Consider the following 12,604-nt stretch of genomic DNA (forward strand, 5'->3'; position numbering starts at 1 on the left):
CACCAACACCTTTACACAACAAAACCTTTACACACCAACACCTTTACACACCAACACCTTTACATTTACACACCATCACCTTTACACCTTTACACACCAACACCTTTACCTTTACACACCAACACCTTTACATTTACACACCATCACCTTTACACCTGTACACACCATCACCTTTACACCTGTACACACCAACACCTTTACACACCAACACCTGTACACACCATCACCTTTACACACCAACACCTTTACATTTACACACCAACACCTTTATACACCAACACCTTTACACCTTTACACACCAACACCTTTACACAACAAAACCTTTACACACCAACACCTTTACACACCAACACCTTTACATTTACACACCATCACCTTTACACCTTTACACACCAACACCTTTACCTTTACACACCAACACCTTTACATTTACACACCAACACCTTTACACATTTACACACCAACACCTTTACACCTTTACACACCAACACCTTTACATTTACACACCAACACCTTTACACACCAACACCTTTACACACCAACACCTTTACATTTACACACCAACACCTTTACATTTACACACCAACACCTTTACATTTACACACCATCACCTTTACACCTGTACACACCAACACCTTTACACACCAACACCTTTACACCTGTACACACCAACACCTTTACATTTACACACCAACACCTTTACACACCAACACCTTTACATTTACACACCAACACCTTTACATTTACACACCAACACCTTTACACCTGTACACACCAACACCTTTACACACCAACACCTTTACATTTACACACCAACACCTTTACATTTACACACCAACACCTTTACATTTACACACCAACACCTTTACACCTTTACACACCAACACCTTTACATTTACACACCAACACCTTTACACACCAACACCTTTACATTTACACACCATCACCTTTACACCTGTACACACCAACACCTGTACACACCAACACCTTTACACACCAACACCTTTACATTTACACACCAACATCTTTACATTTACACACCAACACCTTTACACCTGTACACACCAACACCTTTACACACCAACACCTTTACATTTACACACCATCACCTTTACACCTGTACACACCAACACCTTTACACCTGTACACACCAACACCTTTACACACCATCACCTTTACACCTGTACACACCAACACCTTTACATTTACACACCAACACCTTTACATTTACACACCAACACCTTTACACCTGTACACACCAACACCTTTACATTTACACACCAACACCTTTACATTTACACACCAACACCTTTACATTTACACACCAACACCTTTACACCTGTACACACCAACACCTTTACAGGGAAAGGGAAGGAAGGAAGGAAGGAAGGAAGGAAGGAAGGAAGGAAGGAAAAGGAAAGGAAAGGAAAGGAAAGGAAAAAAAGGAAAGGACGAAACAGGACAGTAAAGGATAGTACAGGACAGGAGAAGAAAGGAAAGGAAAGGAAAGGAAAGGAAAGAACAGGACAGGCAAGGACAGGACAGGACAGGAAAGGGCAGGGCAGGGCAGGGCAGGGCAGGGCAGGACAGGACAGGACAGGACAGGACAGGACAGGACAGGACAGGACAGGACAGGACAGGACAGGACAGGACAGGACAGGACAGGACAGGACAGGAAAGGAAAGGAAAGGAAAGGAAAGGAAAGGAAAGGAAAGGAAAGAACAGGACAGGCAAGGACAGGACAGGACAGGACAGGACAGGAAAGGGCAGGGCAGAACAGGAAAGGAAAGGAAAGGAAAGGAAAGGAAAGGAAAGGAAAGGAAAGAACAGGACAGGCAAGGACAGGACAGGACAGGACAGGACAGGAAAGGGCAGGGCAGGGCAGGGCAGAACAGGAAAGGAAAGGAAAGGAAAGGAAAGGAAAGGAACGTAAAGGAAAGAGAAATAACAGGAGCTCAATAGTTTTCGACATCCAGTCATTACCGAAGAGACATAAATAAATAAAAAAATAAAAACGCAATATAGTGGTGTTTATGTGAGCAAGTTCCAATAAAAGTGATGAAATTATTACACAAACACGCACAACATCTCTCTCCACTTCCACCTCCCGAGACTCTGTTTAATTACACGCCCCGCACGTGCACACTACATCATGCATTTTGTATGAAAATTGAACAATTTATGAAAAATTCAGCTCTCACATACATCATCCTGCCAGGACCGAGTCGGTCCTCGTGCTCGCTCCTGCTCTCGCGTTGCCGGAAATGATTGAACGCTCCGGCGATCTTTATTTAATCAGACTAAGTAACTGAACAGCTGCTACTGAGCTCGCGCACAAATTGGATGTTCCGCGTGTGGTGCGGTTCTGTGATATAATGAACAACTTTATTAATGTAAAGGAGAAAAAACGACTCGTAAGTATGCGGCACATCTGTGTAAAGAGACTCGGAAGAAATTTTAAAATATTTCTAGCAACGTTTCCTGCTTCCATTTGCACGTGACGCGTCTTCTTGCTATTTAAATGCCAGCAAAATAAAAACCACGCCCCCTTTTATTCCTCCAGTTTATATTTCTCTGGAGATCAGGGTGAAAAGCTAACAAGGCTCTCAAAGGAACAAGGCTACAAAGATCCAGACAATCCAGACACACAGCACCGTAAGTATTGGCACCCCAACACAAACAAACTGACTGTATAAAACGAACATTCCCTAATAATTACAATTTTCCATTCAAACCTTTTAGCAAGTTAATGAGCCCAAACACGCACCCAAACTCTCCACTGGAGATAAAATCAATATTTTCCCTCCATCGCTGTGGTCTCTGAGGTGGAAACCCGTGGTGAGCTGAAAATGGCGGCTGTGAGCATCAACAGGAGAAAATCATGGAGGGAATGTCCTGCAAAGATTCTCTACATGGTTCTCTGACCTGGATCCACAGTTATATATTATACTGTATATCTATCTATCTATCTATCTATCTATCTATCTATCTATCTATCTATCTATCTGTCTGTCTGTCTGTCTGTCTATCTGTCTGTCTGTCTGTCTGTCTAGGAAGAAACTGTCAGAAGCATCACGTCATTCCTTTACACACCTGTTTTTTCTTATTCACACCATGTCACGTGTTTATTTGAGGTCACGTGTAATTATAGGGTTTAACATCACGCACATTACTCACTTTACTCATCAATCCCTATAATTATTAGGAATGATTATATAATAAACAGAGCTTGTTGTTGTTTGTTTTAGAACATTTGACAGAAAGCTTCATATAATGTCTGGCTGAGTGTGTGAGGAATTTTGTCAGGAGGAGTTTGTGAGGAATTTTATCAGGAGGAGTGTATAAGGAATATGAGGAGGAATGTGTAAGGAATAATATCAGTAGGTGTGTGTAAGGAATTTATCCGGAGAGTGTAAGGAATGTCAGGAGGCATGTGAAAGGAATATTATCAGGTGTGTGTAAGGAATATTATCAGGAGTGTGTAAGGAATTTTATCAGGAGTGTGTAAGGAATATTATATCAGAAGGCATGTGTAAGGAATATTAAGAGGTGTGTGTAAGGAATTTTATCAGGAGGAGTGTGTAAGGAATTTTATCCAGAGTGTGTAAGGAATTTAATCAGGAGGCATGTGTAAGGAATATTAAGAGGTGTGTAAGGAATTTTATCAGGAGGAGTGTGTAAGGAATATCAGGAGGAGTGTGTAAGGAATATCAGGAGGAGTGTGTAAGGAATATCATGAGGAGTGTGTAAGGAATATTATATCAGAAGGCATGTGTAAGGAATTTTATCAGGATTGTTTAAGGAATATTAAGAGGTGTGTGTAAGAAATTTTATCAGGAGGAGTGTGTAAGGAATTTAATCAGGAGGCATGTGTAAGGAATATTAAGAGGTGTGTAAGGAATATCAGGAGGAGTGTGTAAGGAATATTAAGAGGTGTGTAAGGAATATCAGGAGGAGTGTGTAAGGAATGTAAGGTTTTGTAGTGTTATAGTCATATAGTCTTGTATCATATCATATTGTCTCGTATAGTCTTGTAACGTATCATATTGTATCGTATAGTCTTGTGTCATATCGTATTGTATTGTTTCGTATTGTATTGTATCGTATCACCTCGTACAGTCTTGTATCATATCGTATCGTATTGTCTTGTATCATATCGTATTGTATCGTATAGGCTTGTATCGTATCGTATCACCTCATATAGTCTTGTGTCATATTGTATAGTCTTGTATCGTATCATATTGTATCGTATCGTATTGTATCGTATTGTATCGTATCGTATCACCTCGTATAGTCTTGTATCGTATCGTATTGTATCGTATCGTATCACCTCGTATAGTCTTGTATCGTATCGTATTGTATCGTATCGTATCACCTCGTATAGTCTTGTATCGTATCGTATCACCTCGTATAGTCTTGTATGGTATAGTCTTGTATCGTATTGTATCGTATTGTATCGTATCGTATCACCTCGTATAGTCTTGTATGGTATAGTCTTGTATCGTATTGTATCATATCGTATTGTATGGTATAGTCTTGTATGGTATAGTCTTGTATCGTATTGTATTGTATCATATCATATTGTATCGTATCGTATTGTATCATATCGTATTGTATGGTATAGTCTTGTATCGTATCGTATTGTATCATATCGTATTGTATCATATCATATTGTATCGTATAGTCTTGTATCGTATCGTATTGTATCATATAGTCTTGTATCGTATACTATAATGTAGTATCGTATTGTATAGTCTCATATCGTATCATATTGTATTGTATCATATAGTACAATATCATATCGTATAGTCTTGAATCGTATCGTATCATATTGTATTGTATCGTATAGTCTTGAATCGTATCGTATCATATTGTATTGTATCGTATAGTCTTGTATTGTATCGTATCATATTGTATTGTATCGTATAGTCTTGTATCGTATCGTATCACCTCATATAGTCTTGTATCATATCGTATAGTCTTGTGTCATATCGTATAGTCTTGTGTCATATCGTATAGTCTTGTATCGTATCATATTGTATCGTATTGTATCGTATCGTATCACCTCGAATAGTCTTGTATCGTATCGTATTGTATCGTATTGTATCACCTCGTATAGTCTTGTATCGTATCGTATCACCTCGTATAGTCTTGTATCATATCACCTCGTATAGTCTTGTATCGTATCGTATAGTCTTGTATCGTATTGTATCATATCGTATTGTATGGTATAGTCTTGTATGGTATAGTCTTGTATCGTATTGTATTGTATCATATCATATTGTATCGTATCGTATTGTATCATATCGTATTGTATGGTATAGTCTTGTATCGTATCGTATTGTATCATATCATATTGTATCGTATCGTATTGTATCATATCGTATTGTATCGTATAGTCTTGTATCATATCGTATTGTATCATATAGTCTTGTATCGTATACTATAATGTAGTATTGTATTGTATAGTCTTGTATCATATCATATCGTATCATATTGTATTGTATCGTATAGTACAATATCATATCGTATAGTCTTGTATCGTATCGTATCATATTGTATTGTATCGTATAGTCTTGTATCGTATCATATTGTATTGTATCGTATAGTCTTGTATCGTATCGTATCATATTGTATTGCATCATATAGTCTTGTATCGTATCGTATCATATTGTATTGTATTCTATAGTCTTGTATTGTACCGTATCATATCGTATCATATCGTATAGTCTTGTGTCATATCATATAGTCTTGTGTCATATCGTATAGTCTTGTATCGTATCATATTGTATCGTATCGTATTGTATCGTATGGTATCACCTCGTATAGTCTTGTATCGTATTGTATCGTATTGTATCACCTCGTATAGTCTTGTATCGTATCATATCACCTCGTATAGTCTTGTATCGTATCGTGTAGTCTTGTATCGTATCGTATTGTATCATATCGTATTGTATGGTATAGTCTTGTATCGTATTGTATTGTATCATATCATATTGTATCGTATCGTATTGTATCATATCGTATTGTATCATATCATATTGTTTCGTATAGTCTTGTATCGTATCGTATTGTATCATATAGTCTTGTATCGTATACTATAATGTAGTATTGTATTGTATAGTCTTGTATCATATCGTATAGTCTTGTATCGTATCGTATCATATTGTATTGTATCATATCATATTGTATCATATCGTATTGTATCATATCGTATTGTATCATATCATATTGTATCGTATAGTCTTGTATCGTATCGTATTGTATCATATAGTCTTGTATCGTATACTATAATGTAGTATCGTATTGTATAGTCTTGTATCATATCGTATAGTCTTGTATCGTATCGTATCATATTGTATTGTATCGTATAGTCTTGTATTGTATCATATCATATTGTATCGTATTCTATAGTCTTGTATCGTATCGTATTGTATCATATCGTATTGTATGGTATAGTCTTGTATCGTATTGTATTGTATCATATCATATCATATTGTATCGTATCGTATTGTATCATATCGTATTGTATGGTATAGTCTTGTATCGTATCGTATTGTATCATATCGTATTGTATGGTATAGTCTTGTATGGTATAGTCTTGTATCGTATTGTATTGTATCATATCATATTGTATCGTATCGTATTGTATCATATCGTATTGTATGGTATAGTCTTGTATCGTATCGTATTGTATCATATCGTATTGTATGGTATAGTCTTGTATCGTATCGTATTGTATCATATCGTATTGTATAATATCATATTGTATCGTATAGTCTTGTATCGTATCGTATTGTATGGTATAGTCTTGTATCGTATTGTATTGTATCATATCATATTGTATCGTATCGTATTGTATCATATCGTATTGTATGGTATAGTCTTGTATCGTATCGTATTGTATCATATCGTATTGTATGGTATAGTCTTGTATCATATCGTATTGTATCATATCGTATTGTATCATATCATATTGTATCGTATAGTCTTGTATCGTATCGTATTGTATCATATAGTCTTGTATCGTATACTATAATGTAGTATCGTATTGTATAGTCTTGTATCATATCGTATAGTCTTGTATCGTATCGTATCATATTGTATTGTATCGTATAGTCTTGTATTGTATCGTATCATATTGTATTGTATCGTATCATATCGTATAGTCTTGTATCGTATTGTATAGTCTTGTATCGTATCGTATTGTATCATATCGTATTGTATGGTATAGTCTTGTATCGTATCGTATTGTATCATATCGTATTGTGTCATATCATATTGTATCGTATAGTATTGTATCGTATCGTATTGTATGGTATAGTCTTGTATCGTATTGTATTGTATCATATCATATTGTATCGTATCGTATTGTATCATATCGTATTGTATGGTATAGTCTTGTATCGTATCGTATCATATCGTATCATATCGTATAGTCTTGTATCGTGTCGTATAGTCTTGTATCGTATCGTATTGTATCATATCGTATTGTATGGTATAGTCTTGTATCGTGTCGTATAGTCTTGTATCGTATCGTATTGTATCATATCGTATTGTATGGTATAGTCTTGTATCGTATTGTATCATATCGTATTGTATCATATCATATTGTATCGTATAGTCTTGTATCGTATCGTATTGTATCATATCGTATTGTATCATATCATATTGTATCGTATAGTCTTGTATCGTATAGTCTTGTATCGTATTGTATTGTATCATATAGTCTTGTATCGTATACTATAATGTAGTATCGTATTGTATAGTCTTGTATCGTATCGTATAGTCTTGTATCGTATCGTATCATATTGTATTGTATCGTATAGTCTTGTATCGTATCGTATCATATTGTATTGTATCGTATAGTCTTGTATTGTATCGTATCATATTGTATCGTATTCTATAGTCTTGTATTGTATCGTATCATATCGTATGATTCCTTATACATAAGGAATAATATCAGTAGGTGTGTGTAAGGAATTTATCCGGAGAGTGTAAGGAATGTCAGGAGGCATGTGAAAGGAATATTATCAGGTGTGTGTAAGGAATATTATCAGGAGTGTGTAAGGAATTTTATCAGGAGTGTGTAAGGAATATTATATCAGAAGGCATGTGTAAGGAATATTAAGAGGTGTGTGTAAGGTATTTTATCAGGAGGAGTGTGTAAGGAATTTTATCCAGAGTGTGTAAGGAATTTAATCAGGAGGCATGTGTAAGGAATATTAAGAGGTGTGTAAGGAATTTTATCAGGAGGAGTGTGTAAGGAATATCAGGAGGAGTGTGTAAGGAATATCAGGAGGAGTGTGTAAGGAATATCATGAGGAGTGTGTAAGGAATATTATATCAGAAGGCATGTGTAAGGAATTTTATCAGGATTGTTTAAGGAATATTAAGAGGTGTGTGTAAGAAATTTTATCAGGAGGAGTGTGTAAGGAATTTAATCAGGAGGCATGTGTAAGGAATATTAAGAGGTGTGTAAGGAATATCAGGAGGAGTGTGTAAGGAATATTAAGAGGTGTGTAAGGAATATCAGGAGGAGTGTGTAAGGAATGTAAGGTTTTGTAGTGTTATAGTCATATAGTCTTGTATCATATCATATTGTCTCGTATAGTCTTGTAACGTATCATATTGTATCGTATAGTCTTGTGTCATATCGTATTGTATTGTTTCGTATTGTATTGTATCGTATCACCTCGTACAGTCTTGTATCATATCGTATCGTATTGTCTTGTATCATATCGTATTGTATCGTATAGGCTTGTATCGTATCGTATCACCTCATATAGTCTTGTGTCATATTGTATAGTCTTGTATCGTATCATATTGTATCGTATCGTATTGTATCGTATTGTATCGTATCGTATCACCTCGTATAGTCTTGTATCGTATCGTATTGTATCGTATCGTATCACCTCGTATAGTCTTGTATCGTATCGTATTGTATCGTATCGTATCACCTCGTATAGTCTTGTATCGTATCGTATCACCTCGTATAGTCTTGTATGGTATAGTCTTGTATCGTATTGTATCGTCTTGTATCGTATCGTATCACCTCGTATAGTCTTGTATCGTATAGTCTTGTATCGTATTGTATCATATCGTATTGTATGGTATAGTCTTGTATGGTATAGTCTTGTATCGTATTGTATTGTATCATATCATATTGTATCGTATCGTATTGTATCATATCGTATTGTATGGTATAGTCTTGTATCGTATCGTATTGTATCATATCGTATTGTATCATATCATATTGTATCGTATAGTCTTGTATCGTATCGTATTGTATCATATAGTCTTGTATCGTATACTATAATGTAGTATCGTATTGTATAGTCTCATATCGTATCATATTGTATTGTATCATATAGTACAATATCATATCGTATAGTCTTGAATCGTATCGTATCATATTGTATTGTATCGTATAGTCTTGAATCGTATCGTATCATATTGTATTGTATCGTATAGTCTTGTATTGTATCGTATCATATTGTATTGTATCGTATAGTCTTGTATCGTATCGTATCACCTCATATAGTCTTGTATCATATCGTATAGTCTTGTGTCATATCGTATAGTCTTGTGTCATATCGTATAGTCTTGTATCGTATCATATTGTATCGTATTGTATCGTATCGTATCACCTCGTATAGTCTTGTATCGTATCGTATTGTATCGTATTGTATCGTATTGTATCACCTCGTATAGTCTTGTATCGTATCGTATCACCTCGTATAGTCTTGTATCATATCACCTCGTATAGTCTTGTATCGTATCGTATAGTCTTGTATCGTATTGTATCATATCGTATTGTATGGTATAGTCTTGTATGGTATAGTCTTGTATCGTATTGTATTGTATCATATCATATTGTATCGTATCGTATTGTATCATATCGTATTGTATGGTATAGTCTTGTATCGTATCGTATTGTATCATATCATATTGTATCGTATCGTATTGTATCATATCGTATTGTATCGTATAGTCTTGTATCATATCGTATTGTATCATATAGTCTTGTATCGTATACTATAATGTAGTATTGTATTGTATAGTCTTGTATCATATCATATCGTATCATATTGTATTGTATCGTATAGTACAATATCATATCGTATAGTCTTGTATCGTATCGTATCATATTGTATTGTATCGTATAGTCTTGTATCGTATCATATTGTATTGTATCGTATAGTCTTGTATCGTATCGTATCATATTGTATTGCATCATATAGTCTTGTATCGTATCGTATCATATTGTATTGTATTCTATAGTCTTGTATTGTACCGTATCATATCGTATCATATCGTATAGTCTTGTTTCATATCATATAGTCTTGTGTCATATCGTATAGTCTTGTATCGTATCATATTGTATCGTATCGTATTGTATCGTATCGTATCACCTCGTATAGTCTTGTATCGTATTGTATCGTATCGTATCACCTCGTATAGTCTTGTATCGTATCATATCACCTCGTATAGTCTTGTATCGTATCGTGTAGTCTTGTATCGTATCGTATTGTATCATATCGTATTGTATGGTATAGTCTTGTATCGTATTGTATTGTATCATATCATATTGTATCGTATCGTATTGTATCATATCGTATTGTATCATATCATATTGTTTCGTATAGTCTTGTATCGTATCGTATTGTATCATATAGTCTTGTATCGTATACTATAATGTAGTATTGTATTGTATAGTCTTGTATCATATCGTATAGTCTTGTATCGTATCGTATCATATTGTATTGTATCATATCATATTGTATCATATCGTATTGTATCATATCGTATTGTATCATATCATATTGTATCGTATAGTCTTGTATCGTATCGTATTGTATCATATAGTCTTGTATCGTATACTATAATGTAGTATCGTATTGTATAGTCTTGTATCATATCGTATAGTCTTGTATCGTATCGTATCATATTGTATTGTATCGTATAGTCTTGTATTGTATCATATCATATTGTATCGTATTCTATAGTCTTGTATCGTATCGTATTGTATCATATCGTATTGTATGGTATAGTCTTGTATCGTATTGTATTGTATCATATCATATCATATTGTATCGTATCGTATTGTATCATATCGTATTGTATGGTATAGTCTTGTATCGTATCGTATTGTATCATATCGTATTGTATGGTATAGTCTTGTATGGTATAGTCTTGTATCGTATTGTATTGTATCATATCATATTGTATCGTATCGTATTGTATCATATCGTATTGTATGGTATAGTCTTGTATCGTATCGTATTGTATCATATCGTATTGTATGGTATAGTCTTGTATCGTATCGTATTGTATCATATCGTATTGTATCATATCATATTGTATCGTATAGTCTTGTATCGTATCGTATTGCATGGTATAGTCTTGTATCGTATTGTATTGTATCATATCATATTGTATCGTATCGTATTGTATCATATCGTATTGTATGGTATAGTCTTGTATCGTATCGTATTGTATCATATCGTATTGTATGGTATAGTCTTGTATCATATCGTATTGTATCATATCGTATTGTATCATATCATATTGTATCGTATAGTCTTGTATCGTATCGTATTGTATCATATAGTCTTGTATCGTATACTATAATGTAGTATCGTATTGTATAGTCTTGTATCATATCGTATAGTCTTGTATCGTATCGTATCATATTGTATTGTATCGTATAGTCTTGTATCGTATCGTATCATATTGTGTTGTATCGTATAGTCTTGTATTGTATCATATCATATTGTATCGTATTCTATAGTCTTGTATTGTATCATATCGTATCATATCGTATAGTCTTGTATCGTATCGTATAGTCTTGTATCGTATCGTATTGTATCATATCGTATTGTGTCATATCATATTGTATCGTATAGTATTGTATCGTATCGTATTGTATGGTATAGTCTTGTATCGTATTGTATTGTATCATATCATATTGTATCGTATCGTATTGTATCATATCGTATTGTATGGTATAGTCTTGTATCGTATCGTATTGTATCATATCGTATCATATCGTATAGTCTTGTATCGTGTCGTATAGTCTTGTATCGTATCGTATTGTATCATATCGTATTGTATGGTATAGTCTTGTATCGTGTCGTATAGTCTTGTATCGTATCGTATTGTATCATATCGTATTGTATGGTATAGTCTTGTATCGTATTGTATCATATCGTATTGTATCATATCATATTGTATCGTATAGTCTTGTATCGTATCGTATTGTATCATATCGTATTGTATCATATCATATTGTATCGTATAGTCTTGTATCATATAGTCTTGTATCGTATCGTATTGTATCATATAGTCTTGTATCGTATACTATAATGTAGTATCGTATTGTATAGTCTTGTATCGTATCGTATAGTCTTGTATCGTATCGTATCATATTGTATTGTATCGTATAGTCTTGTATTGTATCGTATCATATTGTATCGTATTCTATAGTCTTGTATTGTATCGTATCATATCGTATCATATCGTATAGTCTTGTATCGTATCGTTCATGTGGAGATCTGATGTTTACACCCAAACTACACAGACACATATTGATTTAATAATA

The 12,604-nt window shown here is 34.2% G+C and overlaps 1 long non-coding RNA gene across 1 annotated transcript; it reads left to right on the plus strand.

Moving 5' to 3' along the window:
* The first annotated feature begins 2,273 nt into the window (after window positions 1-2,273).
* Window positions 2,274-4,398, plus strand: LOC131360730 (uncharacterized). The gene is made up of 3 exons (XR_009205901.1): window positions 2,274-2,414; window positions 2,564-2,655; window positions 2,743-4,398. It is a non-coding gene; the product is annotated as an uncharacterized LOC131360730 (long non-coding RNA).
* Window positions 4,399-12,604: the final 8,206 nt, after the last annotated feature.

Source organism: Hemibagrus wyckioides, linkage group LG10, assembly GCF_019097595.1.
Source record: "Hemibagrus wyckioides isolate EC202008001 linkage group LG10, SWU_Hwy_1.0, whole genome shotgun sequence".
Taxonomy (NCBI): domain Eukaryota; kingdom Metazoa; phylum Chordata; class Actinopteri; order Siluriformes; family Bagridae; genus Hemibagrus; species Hemibagrus wyckioides.